Consider the following 16,499-nt stretch of genomic DNA (forward strand, 5'->3'; position numbering starts at 1 on the left):
CAAATGTAAACATTCCCTTCAAGTAAAGAACAATATATCAAGATTCCTAGAGACACATATATGGAATTAAATAAATAAAACGGTAAAAAAGAAACAAGAAATATTATTGAAAGAACTTACATGGCAAATTATACAGATGTAAAAAATATTATTTCTAAGTTCTACTAAATCATTTGACCTAATCTTATGATGACTTTGTTTGGGGGAGTATTTGGTGTCACTAAGATCACTAAGGGCTTCTTCTCAGGAAATGATATTAAATAAAAGGGCACCAGTAGCAGCAGGGTGCGGCAACATCAATAAAATTGACAAGAGAAGCCTTTCCACTAAAAAAAGAAAAGAAAAGAAGGAGCATCCAACTTGACTCACCCTCAGATCTATGACCAGATGGCTCAAGATATACTATGGTTAAACTTCAGTCAAATCTACCTAAAATCCCCATTCCAATATTCTAAATTTTAATCTAAGCTGCCATAAAGCCATCCCCCAAATTTCAGCTCAAACCAACTTCAGATGATAAATATATAAATTTGGCAAGTTAGAAACCCAAACGAGATGCTCTAAAATGGCCCTACCATTACAAAAAAACCCTATGGAAGTTGTATGATAATGGCCTAATATTTTTGTAAAAGATAAGAACCATGATGAAAATATCAAATCTTAAATTTGTGGCCGATTCGATTTTGGGTCGTCGAGATGTTGATATGACAAGTTTAAAATTTCAAGCGTCACCTACACATTTTTGAAGGAGATGATATATTATTAAAGAGCTATTTTTGAAATTTGAGCTTGATATGAAGATAAATAAATACGAAATGGCTATTAAGTGATGTAAAACTCAATGAGGGTGCACACTATCCAGCTTGTTTTTACAAAGAATCATTGAGAAATTAGTGGCCAAATTGGTTAGAAATTTCATGGGTTTCCCCCAAATTTCAACTTGATCCGGTGTCCAGAAGTACCTGCTTTAAGGCTCTCTTAGTTGGACCACAAATGGATCATCAATTTATTCCTGAAAACACCATAGTAAGTTATATAGTCTATCAGTGTTGGTACGTGTGAGTGCCCATGAGGCCTCACATGTTCCATATTTCTCTCTCTTATTATTTATCTTAATGTTTTAATATTTATGACTTAAAAAGCTTCTTAGAGAGAGAAGATACCTTTATCCAACGGGTAGATGATAACTACTCACCTCTCAGGATTAGAGAGCCATGTTTATCGGAGATTCTAGGAAAAAACCGAACGTTGGAAAACGGCGTCCTCCATCCCTCTATAATTAGGCTTTGCATGGCCATTGAGAGGCACACACAGATAATTAATTTTTGAGTTCTAAATTGTTCTAGTAAAGCATGATCTCAAGACACTGTCATTAATCTTGAGAGCTTGATGTTTTTCATCTCTTCTCATAAAAAATCCGACAATCAGGGCATGGGAGTCGCAGCGGCTGCAAAAAAAAAAAATTTGGGTAAACTGACAGGCAATATCTCACAAATGACATGATCAAATGGGCTCAAATTTCAGTATGTTGTTACTGGTTGCATGGCCTTTCAAATGTATACATATCAAAGGGATCATTTGATTGAATCATGCCTATTTCAATGGAAAATGAAGGGAAATTGAAGTCATTGAAAACGTTGCAGCCCCTATGACCTCCGATCATTTCCGGAACAATATCTCATGATTCCTAATCCAATGCCGCTCGTATCAATATACAAAAATTTGAAGATAAAAGTCAAATTGATATATAATTTGTTGAGAGTAGTTGCTAGAATATTTTGACATCACACTTTCCAAAAATGGAAAGAAGTAAAATAACCACATCTCTTTAATCTGAATCATCTTGGGCTGAAATTTTTGTCAAACATCGGTCTCGCGTCTTCTACAAGAATCTACTGGTTGATCGTCAAATAGCGGCCAAATATGAGCACGAAGACAAGGTGTAGAAATGGGTATCAATTTTTACTGAAAATGGAAAATCAAAACTTAAGATGAGTGAAACTTGACAATCGAGGATGGTTTTTGCTCAAATTTATTCGAAAATGACCGTGGTTGATTGGTCCACAATTTCACATAAGAAATTTGGGCCGAAACAGTGGAAAAATAGTCCGATTTAATGGGTTTTGATGGTGAATCAAGAAGGAACCCTCCTCAAAGATAAATCATTGAAAATTCCAAGGTTTAAGCATCATTTTTTGTCATTTTCAGCCCTAGCTTGAATTTATTTTTAATAATCTACCCGCTTTGAGCCCTACTTTTAATTGTCTACCCATCAACATTTAGTATTTTACCATCTTTTCCCAAACCTATAAAAGCCCTCTTAACATCACTTTTAAGGATTGGAAAATTAAGCTTTAACCTAGAGAGGTAAACCCTTAGCCCTAAAGAGAGAAAAATCAAACTTCCCAAAGCCCCTGTCTCCATCCCATAATCCCCAAACTACCCCCTTAACTTTATCAAAATTTCCAAAATATCCTAAAAAATTAAAAAATCCCAAAAAAATTACCAAAAAATTTCCAAAAATTCTCATAAATCCTAGAACTAAAATGCCCAAAATACCCTTTAAAATTTCGAGTTCAGAGTGGCAAGGGGTTGGGTCCTAGCTGTTGCTTCGGTTGGTCTTTGGGTCCTTCAGACCTCGACTGTGGATCCATCGGGGGGTTTGGGTACCCAACACTGAGTCAGCCCCCTTTTACGCATGTCTTCAAAGAGACTTCGTACAGGAGTGGTGTTGTCGAAATTTCGTCAACCTACTCTTGAAAGGGGTGGCCCAAGTTTCATACACAGGCATGAGAGAGGTGACTCAGGTCCAAATTACCCCTCCATAAAAACCAAAATACCATTCTAAATTAGAAAATCCCCAAAACTTATACAAAAATCTAAAAATTCCTATAACCCCTAAGAAATCAAAATACCCCAGGAATTCTCAGTTCCAAGAACCAAAAACTTCTAAAACCCAAAAAAAACTCAAACTATCCACTTCCGAACTGAAAAGTTCTCATTTGAGCTTCCGCTTCTTTCTAGATTGATATCACGACCAAGTCTCAGCGAAGGGCCTTCCCCAATACTAAGCGTTGGATGTCTAAGAGGGTCTGGGTTCTGCCAGATCCAAGAGCGAACATCCCCCCTGGTATTTCCTTTTATAAGCAATACAAAGATTATCCTTTTATTTGTTTTATCAGGGCTACTGAGTCATCCAACATGCACACATGAGCACCTTTTAAAGCGACACAAACTTACTAACAATTGGCAACTATAAAGGTTCAACATTCAAAGAAAGTGCTGAAGAAAGGGAATTACTTCAGGGCAATAATGATCTTCTAGAATATATATAAATTATAAGACGCCATATGTCTTACACCAACTAATAGTGCCTATATTAGTACAGTGGAACCAAAGGACACCAAGCAACTTTAGGAATTTGCTTACAATGCTAGGTTAAAGATTTTAAATTGAGAGGTTTAAAAGATGAACATCGTACTCTTGGAAATCTTTAGCAGATTTTGTTCTCCTTAAACATAATTTCCCCAATCACTTAAATCAAGTCAATGAAAACTCAATAGAAGAACAAAAATCAATTATAGTATATGAAGAAGATGAAAAATTATATCTTTACTTAAGCGACATACAATAATGCGCTTATAACATTATCTTGAATGCAATAGAAAACAAAAGAAAAAAATGTTTCTAAATTGATGGACTTGGACGAACAGGAAAGATGCTCTTCTAATTAGATAGATATAGTTCCACAGCTAAAGTAACATTCATACCGGCTCTACAATAAATTATTGAATAAATTTTTTTTGATAATCCTAAAAATGAGGAAAATTGGACTTACCATGGTTGCTTCATCAATTTCTTTTTTTTTTTGTTGCCTAATTCTTTTGCTTACGGTGACTTACGGTGATTAAATTCCTTTCTCCTGATACTATTGATTTTTCTCTTAACTACTGACTTTCTTAATACTATATCTCGATTTGAAAACTCTAATATTTTGTTGCTCCTTCCTTCTTTTATGTGGTTGTCATCTATGGACATTTTTGTTTACATATGTTTCAAATTGCCCCTTCTTAAAATCAACATTACGATGAAATTCACAAATCTCTATGACTTTATAGTTGAAGACAATGTGGTTGATGTCAATGTCTTTTGTGTTTGTGAGAGAGAATTTACTAGCAAGGAAATGCCTGGTGGGAACTTGAGGCTAGCAAAGAGCCTAACTCGTATTTACAACCAAGATTTATTTTGTGTTAGAAATATTGACATGTATGTCTATGTGGTCTTACTTGTCTTAATCTACATTTGTGGAAATCAAATGTATTCAACGGTCATAATCTACATTTGTGGGAATCAAATATATCCAACGGTCATATGGTCCAAACGTCCATATGAATGTAACCCCTCGTTTTTTCTCAGATACCCATTGGAGAAATACAGCGATTACCCCTTATTCTCTTATTTCCCATATTCTCCCTATAAAATGGGAAGGCAGAGAGAGGATGTGTACAACAAGGAATAAGCGTACTCTACATCTCTAAAAGTGAAGAGATAGAAAACTCGGGCTCTGCGATCACCAGCCTCACGGCACCCCTTATCTAATCTTAGGTTTGATCTCATCCACGCTCCAACTATATTTACTAACACTAGTATCAGAGTGACCAGGTTCCATCTTTCCTATTAGACTGACCAGGTTCCATCTTTCCTATTAGAGCGACCAGGTTCCATCTTTCCTATTTTTTTTACTCTGAATTTTTAATGATAGAGATTATGTGATTTGTTTATCTACATATACATTTGTTTGTTACAATCAAGGCCCAATTTTTGTGTATAAATTGTGCTTCAAAATATCAATTGCTGCAATTTTATCTTGGTTCACAGTGTTAATTAATTATAGAATAAATATGCGTGCACTCCCTTTGTATTAATCAATTTCAAATCACCTCTACCCCATTTTTTATGGGTTTTGGTTTAGAGTTTGAATTGTGAGGGTGATGGCTCCGATTACGGTTCTTTTGTTTGCTTTATCTGATAAGTTGTGATATGGATATATGATATTGTGTGATATAAGATTGATTACCTAATTTTTTTTGGGAAAGATTTCTATGCCTCCCATACAACATAGAAGTTCTATCCTCCCCTTACTATCCAACAGTCCAATTTTTATCAAGAGAGCCACTCATCGTTTGATCTTAGATCCGACGTCTCAAAGTATTTTATTTTTAGTGTTTTTTATACAAATTGTATGAATATGAAATTTGGTACGTGCCATCTTCTCATTTGGACGCACCTATAAAAAATATTAAAAATAATTTTTTGATAAAATATGATGACCAAAATACCCCTTGAAATTTTTAGGGATATTGTGGTCATTTTATTTTATTGAAAATATTTTTTTTATATTTCTCGCTAGTGCAAGTTTAATAAAGGAATGGACGTCCAAAATTTGATATCAAAATAGTTTATAGAAACAAATTAAAAATAAAATAGTGTAGAGACGTGACATTGTGATTGTGGCAATCTTTGCCCTCCATTCAAAATAGATGGTTGGATAAGGGAGAGTATAGAACTTCTATGCTGTAGGGGAAGCATAGAAAGCTTACCTTTTTTTTTTTTATGAGTAAACTAGCCCCATTCCATGCAATTGAAGGGAATTACGCGAGAGAGAGAAAAAATTCATTTCTGGTTGTTACGTTCGCCAAGTGGTCTATTGCGTCCTTATCAAGTGCCCCTTGGCTTGAGAGAAATTACTTGGGCGTGCCTCTGGGCAACGTGCCCCTCTATCTTGTCAATAAGAATACGAGCCTTACCACTATTCATGTCTTTTCATGCTTCTCATTGCATCTGCACTGAACAAACTCGAGTACTTGTCCTTGGTACAGAAGGTGCGCTCCAAATTAGATGTACATATAGGATTGTGGGACAGCACTCTAGCGAAATTTATAATTGATTTGGGTAGGAAAAGTAAAAAATTTGTTGAATTCAACTGATGACTGTGATAATGGTGGTGCAGTGTTGCTTGATTACTCTTTTCAAGCTCTTATTCTTATGATTCATGTCATTTTTTCCATTCAAAGAAACCGTAGAAGAGGTAAAACAGAAGAATTTTAGGGATAGGGATCCTGGGCTTTCTGTTGCAGAGAATTCTATGGCAAGGGTTTCACAAAAAGCCCAATCAAAGGAGCCTAAATTGTTTGGGATTTACTCAGGAAGGGTTTCTAGAGTGACGGACGTTGGTTGTTTCATTCAATTTGCAATGTAAAGAGGGACTAGTTCATGTTTCTCAAATTGCTAATAAAAGGGTTGTTAGTGTTTTTTTTTTTTTCCAAAAGATGGTGTTTCAAACGACTATTTTTTTTATTTGCTGGACCATATGAGTTTTGTGGTCCTTAGGGACCACCCTTCCTTTAAGCTCACTTTTTCATTTTGTTTGTAACATGAGACGGTTGTTCTACCACCTGTGCAAATCTGCAACCCCCATTTATGGATTTTTGACACTTTCTCATGAGGTGTTACTTTTGTTTACCTCTCTCTCTTAAATGTACTCTCGTACTCTCTCACTATAGAATATTGAGCTTCCTGTTGATTTGATTATAGGAAGAGGACTCTCTCTCTATATGGGTTAAAAATAGAGGGATTCCTGTTAACAGGAAGTCTCACAGTGAGTTCTCTCTTAGTTCGTGGGCTCTTTCTCTAACTAATTTCAACAGAAGCATGTATGGTTTTCTTGCTCTTTGATGTGTGGCTTTGTTGTCATCTGGTAAGTTTTTTAATTTAATATAATTTTATAAAGTATTTTTCATGTGTTATGTATTCAATCGATGTTTGTATTTTATCGATTGGAAGACTAATTTTTAGTGAGAGAAATGATGTTTCCAATGAATGTTTTATTGTAGTATACTGATTGGATGATATATTTTGTATTGAGAGAAAAGTTTGCCTTTCTAATCGATGTTTCTTTTGTACTGATTGATTGATGCTTTTTGTAGAGAGATAACAAGTATATTTCCAATTGTTGTTTGTGGAACTATACCAATTGGAATGACATATCAATATTTTTGTGACTGTGGTTTTATACGGGTTTCATGAGTGTGCAACTCAGGGACTCAGGAATTAATTTTCGATCTGATTGTATCCTGCGAAGTGTACTCATCAGGACCCATTTGCACCTCGGATTTTACTGAGATGGGGGAGTTTAACACTTCGAAGAAAGCGAGTTCCTCTCGTACCTCCAGATCCCCTTTTTTTTTTATCCCTTTTTTTGGGAGTTCCTATCCACTCTGATGTTTGGTAAACCCCCATACAACTAACAATTTCGAAGTGTTAAACTTGGTTATTTTTGGAGATGTCTATTGAGAACTCGCTAAACTATATAAACCAGGATTGTGAAAAGCCAGATCAGTTTTGATGTTCCGTAGCATTTCTTAAGATGGTAGCAGAGGTTTCAATTTCTTTTAAAATTGGAATGTCTGTGTATGCCTTGAAGAGTGAGAGTAAATTCACAATACTATGATATCCTAATAGCTGGAAATGACTTAGAAATGATTGATAAGACTAAGTCATGGTTTTCTTCTCAGTTTGAGATGAAGGATAGGTAGAAGCATCTTACATCCTAGGCATAAAATAACTAGGGACAGAAAATAAAAAATGTTGCGCTTGAGCCAAGAGAGATAGCTTGACTCTATTATCAACAGATTTAAAATGGAAAATTGTAAGCTATTGTCTACTCCTATTGAAAAGGGAGTAAAGTTGTCTAGAAAGGATTGTCTAGTAGAAGGATAAAAAAAACCTAACATTCCCTATGCACAAGCTATTGGTAGCTTGGTATATGCAGAAAGATGTACAAGACCAGATTTGAATTATGATGTAGGACTTGTTAGTAGATATCAAAGTAATCTAGGAATAGCTCATTGGAAAGCAATAAAAATAATCCTAAGATACATTAAGGGAACAAAGCATCTAAAATTGTGTTTTCAAGCAAATAAGCTTGAAGTTATAGGATATTCAGATGCATATTTTACTGGAGATAAGGACGATAGTAAGTCTACCTCATGACATATTTTCCTCTTTTGGAAGGGCATCTGTTTCTTCGCTAGCAAGAAACAAAGGTGTAGCTAGGTATACACAGGAAGTTGAGTACCTTGCATGTAGCACTACTTGCACTTTTGCGATCTGGATAAAGCGCTTCATAGATAACTTGAAGCTGCAAATAATCGATGGACCGATTCAAATATTTTGTGATAATCAAGCCACAATTAAAGTAATTCAAAGTGGAGTAAATACTCCAAAGGAAGACATATAGATGTCCAATATCACTACATTTTGGATGTAGTTGAGAAAGGTGAAGTAACTATTAGTTACTTGATATGATCGCTGATCCATTAACAAATGGTCTAAATATTGAATTATTATCTAAGCACAATAGCTTAATAAGACTTAAAAATGTTTAAGTTAGTCAGTTTTCATAAGTGACAAATTTGCATTAGCGTGAAAATCCTCATGATAGACGTTTGTTATGAGAGTCATATTCTCAAAAGCGTAAGAAAAACCCTTATGATAAGATATTTTCTTAAAGGTCATACTCCAAAGTGGGAATATGCATATAACTCATTATGCTCGACCGTCATAGCCAAGTGTGAGATGTTGACATGTATGGCTACGTGGTCTTACATGTCTTAATCTACATTTGTGGGAATCAAATATATCCAACAGTCATATGGTCCAAACGTCCATTTGAACGTAACCCCTCGTTTTTCTCAGATACTTATTGGAAAAATACAACGGTTACCCCTTCTTCTCTCTATGAAATGGGAAGCCAGAGAGAGGATGTGTACAACAAGGAATAGGCATACTCTCTATCTCTAAAAGTGAAGGGATAGAAAATTTGGGTTCTGCGATCACCAATCTTGGGTTTGATCTCATCCATGCTCCAACTATATTTACTAGTAAGAAATTGCAATATAAATCATGAAGATATCTGAAGATCCTCGTCCCTATCATGTTTGCTGGCCATCTCGGTGATCTCGAGCTTGCAGGCTCCACTCTTGCCAATTTTTGGGCCTTTGTCTCTCGGTTTGCTTGTGTGGTAGAAGAAGTTGAAACATGGAAGGGAGAGGGAGTAGAAAATGCTGAAACATGGAAGAGAGGAGCAGAAGCAGCTGAGTCGTGGAACAGAGAGAGAGAGAGGTTGATGAGATGTGAAAAGTCCTATCTTCCATATGAATCCACTGACAACAAGGACAAGATGATAGTTCAAGACATCACCCATCAAAAGATGGAGATAAGCGTGAACATGCAAAATACTGGCCACTTACAATAGGCTCCGATTTTGACTGTTTAGATCAATGTTATCAAATTTGAGTCGATTCTCCCGAAGAGGCCGAAGCTTTCGGATTTTAAGCATAAACCGAAGCGAAGAGAAGCATGGTGTTGCTGCTTCCATCAAATTCAGGCCGCTTCAGGCTGCTTCGGTCTGCTTCAGGTATGCTTCGGTCGGAGCTTTTGGCTGCTTCGGTCAGAAATAAATACCTATATAGAAGCATTTTTTTAATTTTTTAATTTTTAATTTTTCTAGTATTTGTATATATTTTATATATAAATATCTAATTTATTTATATTAAACTAAAAAAAAGAAGTCTAAAGTCTTCCTCTGAATCAACCGAAGCACCGAATTGCTTCATTTTTCTTACAAAACCAAAGAAGACTCCGAAGCGTATCTGACAACATTGGTTCAGATTGCTCATGTGATTCTGTGAATTACTCCAGCAAGTCTTATAGCGACTTGCCGAAGTACTGTAGAACTTAGGCAAGCTTACCCGCGTTATCCATTACTCTGGTGAGTATGTATGGTGCTTCCCTTGTACTACTATACTGGTACCCCATGCCCACCCTTTTTAATGCAATACTCACTTGGGCACCCTGTTGAGGTCGCATAACTCGGCCATAGTTTGCAAACGCGATGGGGTCAACCTGACTTGAGTAAAAGTTGAGTTTTGTTTGTAGTACATCGGCTTGGGTCACAATTCCATTGAACTTTGTCCTCTGAGGGCCATGTGAGGCCTAAAACAGTTGTTTTTTTGCATAACCCGGTTGAGTTAACTTGGTTTGGACACAGTTCAACACAGCCCAATTCTTATCGAATTGGTTGAAAGTTGGACTATGTGATCAAGCACAACCCAATTCTTATCGAATTGGCTGAAAGCTGGACAATGTGATCTAGCATGGTGCATATAAATTAAAATTTTTCTTGTTTTTCCACTTACAGTGTCCAATTACAAACAATTCTTGAAACAAATTAATAAAAGAAATGAAACACGGTTCTCACTTGCTACTACTATTGAATATAATTCCTTAAATCAAAACTTTAACTCATTGTTTTATGAGAAGATAAGATCAAATCACAAATAAAGATTTAAAGAAGTAAAATTACCAGAGATTACCTCAACCGGACTTAGTACACTTTACACCGAGTCTCCTCCTTTCTGATAGTGCTCGGGATCTATGATCTCTTGATTCTCCTACTTATGTCAAAACCCTCTCAATAGCATATGAATCTCGATCTAAATCCAACTATCTAAGTCCTCAATACCTTAGTATTTCTCAAGCCCATTTGGCTTGATCTTTGGAGCCATGGATCTCAATCTAAAATTATCTACCTAAGACCTCAATACCTTAATCTTGCTCAAGCCAATCTTTAGAGAGATTAGAGATAAATCAAAGAGAGAATGAGAGATCTACTAGCATGAGATCGTCCCCTTTACTATCTAAAAATCAAACCACCACAAGTTAACTTTAGCTTAGGCGTGCCACCTAGAAACAAGAGAGAAAGAGAGATGACTTGGGCGTGCCCTTTTGACTTGAGAGAGATTTTGGTTAGGGTGTGCTCCTATAGAAAAGCTTGGGAGAGATCTTGAAGCCCTAAGTGGGGCATGCCACTTATAGAGAGATCTTTGAGAGAGAGATAAACCCTTAGAGAGAGAAGAGAGAATAAGTGTAGAGATTTTATGAGGTGTGAAAGCATCTTTTTCTAGATTTTCTATTCCTTGGGGTTTGTCTTAATTCATAAGGTCAAATCTTGACTGTGAATCGAGACTTATAGGGTGAAAGATTTGAATCATCTATCTCTTTGATCCAACATCAAGATTCAAAAAATGAGCTAGAGCCTTATTATTTCTTTCCTATATCTATTCCTATCAAGTCTTTAAATAAAAAAAGTATATATCTTATTTTCTATTTTTGTATATCCAAACTTTATTTCTTTGATCAAGCAATCTTGATTCAAATATTTACTAAATATTTCAAATAGTCAACTGGCTATACCCAAAAGATAAGCCAATAAATAAGGGAATAACTATCACTCAATGTTGGAGAACAAGTTAGTCCTTATGGGTAGAGCGTACCACCCTTTGGTGGCCACACATGGGCCCCACCCAATCCAACATGTTCTAAATTGGGCCCCCATATTTATGGAGGGTCCCATATAATTTTAGACAATATTTTATTTTGTATTTAGAATTTTTAAATCTTAGATTTTATTTAAACATTGAAAAATTAATTTCTCTTAATTTATAAATTCAAATGACAAAAATAAAATATTAGAAGATTTACAAAAATTCAAATAAACACTCTAAAAAATCATATATAATAAAATTAATTAAAACTAATTAATTTTGATGGGAATTTGGTCCGTTAGATTTAAGAATTTATCAATATACGGGAGCACTCCACCTTCAACTGTGGACCACGATCTACCTAGCTTTCTCAAACTGACCCAGCGGTTCTCATGACCCACATTCTACTGTAGGGACTCATGATTGGACCACTAAAGTCAGCCAATAGACTAGGGGATGCAATCTCAATTTATGGATTTTAGGTTCTCCCCTACATACAAAAAAATCATGGTCTTCCAAACTATGATGCAACCATAGCTCTATGGTGCATAGGGGTAATCTCTCGCACATGTACACGCTTCACCGACATTGACGAATCTAAAAAATGACTATCTATATACATGTCGGGTGATGATATAACGATGACGTTTGAACCCTGTCTCTAAAAGCTATTCATCACAAACAAGGGCCACACAGTCTCTCGATTTTCGTCTTGGCATACTCCGACCTCATCAAGAGCTAACCCACTAAACCCTTCTGGGTAGATCTCTATGCCCATGTATCTTGGGTTTTTCCAAACTCGACTGGCTTAGCATGTCGAGCCTAGGCCGAGTATCAACAAATCGCATTTATCTAGTATGGTCCATAAGAGGACCATACTTTCACCGAGTTTATGTTTCACTATATAAAATGTTTATACAAGCTCTCATAAGGCCTTTAAAGGCCACATAAACCTAGTATTTGAAAACGCACCCGGTGTTGAGATCGGCCAATGTTACTTCTTGGACACTCAGGTGGCATTGGGTTGTTGAAAACAAAGCCAGCGCTGAGGTCGGCCAATGTTACTTCTTGAACACTCAGCCAGCGCTGAGTAGTTAAGAACGCAGTCGGCACTAAGGACAACCATCATTACTTCTTGAACACTCAACCGGCACTGGGTAGTTGAAAACACTGCCGGCATTGGGTCGAGAACGCAACCGACGATGAGTCGTGGGTTACTGTTCGGACCTTGACCCGAGCCAGACCCGTCCCTACTCTTTGTTACATGGGATTTCATGGGCGGCTGTAAAACTTTGCTTGGGACTCGGGTCAGAGCCCGACCCGGATATCTCCCCAACCCCATTCTCATCTCAAATTAAATTTAATGCTCAACAAAAGCTTTTGAACATCACTTTGGACGATCAAAATGTGCAGAAAATTACAAAAAGAAAGTGCAAAGTGAGCTATCAAGCCCCCTTGCGCCCACGCCCTCGAACACGCACATGTACGTGTGTGTCACACACTTCGTGTGCTTCACACATGTGCGTTCTCTCTCTTTTGTATTTAGAGTATATTGCATGGGAATGTGTACTCTTAAATACACTTAAACAAACTCTCTCCTCTTCAAAGTGGGACTCAAACCCACATCTCTCTGTACAAAGCATTTTAAGAAAGAACTATAAAACTAAAGTGGTTATTTTGAAGTACTCTTAAGAATTTTTCAAACAAAAAATACTAAAATTTTTTTCCATTATTTCAAAATAACAAAACAAAACATAGGGAATATATTATTTGTATATCATAAAAGTATCTTTCGATTTGAACTTTCACTTAGCGTGTACACTACAAAGTCCATCAAGTATCGTGGTAGTATATAGCTTTGAACCAGGTTGCTTATCTAACAAATCGGTTGTATAACTCACAAACAATATTCAACTCTGGTGTCTTTTTAGCTACCAGCACGTTTTGGCCTTGTGCTTATATCCCGATTTCATAAGAGAAGAGTCCATCTCATAGGAAGCGGCATCACTTCCACACTTACATAGGTGTGTCTATAAAGAGTGCTCCTGTACATAAAACACTCAGACTTATAAATATAGTTCATAAACAACATCAAGAGCAAAACGCATCCTACTAACATATATGTCATCACTAGACTTATCTACCATATGTATTTCCTTAGAATAGGTGCTTATTATATTTTGTCGTCTAGTGACCAAAGTAACTAGACGTATACTTTGTTTTTACCATATTGAACTTAGAATTTCAGGTTACAAAAGACTAAGTTGGGTTCCCACTGTAGATGATTACTCAATGGACTCTAGCCCCATTCATTGTGATATCTTACGAATGTCATCCATTGCAAGGCCTTTAGTAAATAGATCAACCAATTTTTCCTTTGATCTTATACATTCTACACTAATCACTCCATCCCAATTAATATTTTAATGGAGTTATGCCTTCTCATAATATGTATAGATTTTCCATTATATAATCATTACAAGCTCTCACAATAGTAGCTTGATTATCACAATATATTGTTATGACCGGTATTGGTTTTGACCATATGAGAATGTCATATAGCAAATTATTGAGCCATTCGGCCTCTTTGCCAGCAAAGTCTAAAGCAATAATGTCAGGCTCCATAGTAGAGCATGGAATACACATTTGTTTATTTGAGTCCCATAATATTGCATCGTCTGCTAATGTAAATATTCATCCGGATGTTGATAGTGAATCTTGGATTTCATTATTCCAATTAGCATCACTATACTCTTCCAACACTCCGGGATAACCCACATATATTATGTCATAATTGATAGTTCATTTCAAGTATTTTAATACTCCATGTATAACATCCCAATGCTCTTTACTTAGACAATGTGTATATCTACCAAGTTGTAAAAACGAAAAATAATCCACAATAAAAGAAGAAGAAACAAACATAAAAAAAAGAGACAAGCAACCACAACGCAAAGATATACATGGTTCGGTAACGTGCCTACGTCCATGGGGAGATGAGAGCTTCTTTACTGGCAATAGAGAATAGGGTTACAATAGCTCTCTTCCTTACACATCTCTTTGCTTCCGTATCACAAAGAAATCTTCGTTTTTCCTTAACCCTAAAAGAACCCCTCATCGCAACAATATATAGAGTCCCCAGTAGATGGTACAAATTACTGAAATACCTCATGTACAGATACCCTAAAAGAACCCCCATCACAACAATATATATAGCCTCAGGCAGATGGTACTCTGGAGAATAGGGTTATAATAGCTCTCTTAGGGGCTTTTAATGGCCCTTCGGAGTTGGCCCTTTGACTCCACCTTGACAGATCTATTTTCTCAGAATACAAGACATCAATCCTCAACATAAGTTTACCTACTGCATATGCAATATCATGCCTCGTGCTAGTCATTGCATATATTAAACTACCAAAAACCTTAGCATATTCAAGTTGAGATATACATTTTCTATTATTTTTCTTTAATTTAATATGAGGATCTATAGAGGTAGAGACAGACTTACTACTAGTATGCACAAATTTATGAAGCATTTTCTCAATGTAATGAGATTAAGTCAAAATTAATATATATATTTTTCTCACTATTTTGATGCCAAGTATCACATCAACCTCTTCTAAGTCCTTCATATCATCTTCTAAGTCCTTCATATCAAAGTTTAATGCAAGCAACTTTTTAGTTTCTTTCACAAATTCTATATTAAAGCCAAAGATAAACATGTCATTACATATAAACGAATTATGACACTTAATTTATTTTCTTACTATACACACATTTATCAGCCCCATTTCTCTTAAATCCATTTGACATCAACACATTGTCAAATTTCTTATGTCATTGTTTAGGTGTTTGTTTTAATCCATAAAGAGACTTAACCAATTTACAAATTTTTTTCTCATGATCTGCCATCCTTCGGGTTGTTCTATATAAATTTTTTCATTTAAGTCACAATTTTAAAAAGCAGTTTTTATATCCTTTTGATGTATGACTAGATGATTAGAAGATGCTATTGCTAAGAGCAATCTCATGATAGCAATTCTTGCTACGAGTGCATATGTGTCAAAATAATCAATGCCTTTTTTTTGTTTAAAAACCTTTAGCAACTAATCTTGCTTTATATTTATTAATAGAACCATTAAAATTCATTTTTCTTTTAAAAGTACATCTACAATGAATGGATTTAGAACTAGGTAGAAGATCTACTAATTTTTAAAATTTATTAGCTGTAATGGAACCATTTCATTATTAATAGCTTTTTTCCCAAAAATTGCAGCTTGAGATGTCAAAGCTTTATTTAGAGATGTAGGATCTTCCTCCACATTTGAGACTATAGGTAATGAATTCAAAATTTTATCTTGATTAGCCTCAACAAGATAAATATGAAAATAAGGTCCAAAGTTGTAAGAAAGATCACCTCTAATTCTCTTGCTTCTCGTTGGTTCTATTATTTCATCATCATTATTTTCTATATGTTTTTCATCAATATATTCATCATTTTCATGATTATTCTCATTTTGCATGCTACTAGATTCATTCAATTTACTTTTGCAAGTGAGATTTTCAAAAAATTCAGCGTCTCTAGATTTCAAAATTATGTTAGAAATTAGATCCAAAAATCTATATGCTTTACTATTTTGAGAAGATAGAAATTAGAAATTAGCCTTTCTTATTTAAGATACATCCCGAAACAAGATTTCTTCTCGTTTTAGGTACGCAATACATATTTTCTAAGTCGAGTACCTTGCCCAAACTCAACTTTAGATCCGCTATACCCCTTGCCAAATATATTTGCTATAGCTTGGGTTCCAAGTTGAACCAAATTACTATCACCCACTAGTTCAAAAATCTTAAACATGTATCGATTATTAGACACATGAATGGTAGCGCTGGTATCAACCCATCATCCATTGTCTTTATCAATCATGTGTACTTTGGTTACCATTGTTATAAATTTTTCTTTAGTGGTCAAGTTCACTTGGTCTTTGGCCTTTTGAGCCCTTTCCAGTATCGACACTCCTTTAAATAATGTCCTGTTTTTTCACATGCATAACAAGTGACTTTCTTTTTATTTTTGTTGGTAATAGACTTTTGGTCTTTATAATTTTCATT

Source organism: Amborella trichopoda, chromosome 2, assembly GCF_054954075.1.
Source record: "Amborella trichopoda isolate Santa Cruz 75 chromosome 2, AtrichopodaSantaCruz75HAP2 v2.0, whole genome shotgun sequence".
Lineage (NCBI taxonomy): Eukaryota > Viridiplantae > Streptophyta > Magnoliopsida > Amborellales > Amborellaceae > Amborella > Amborella trichopoda.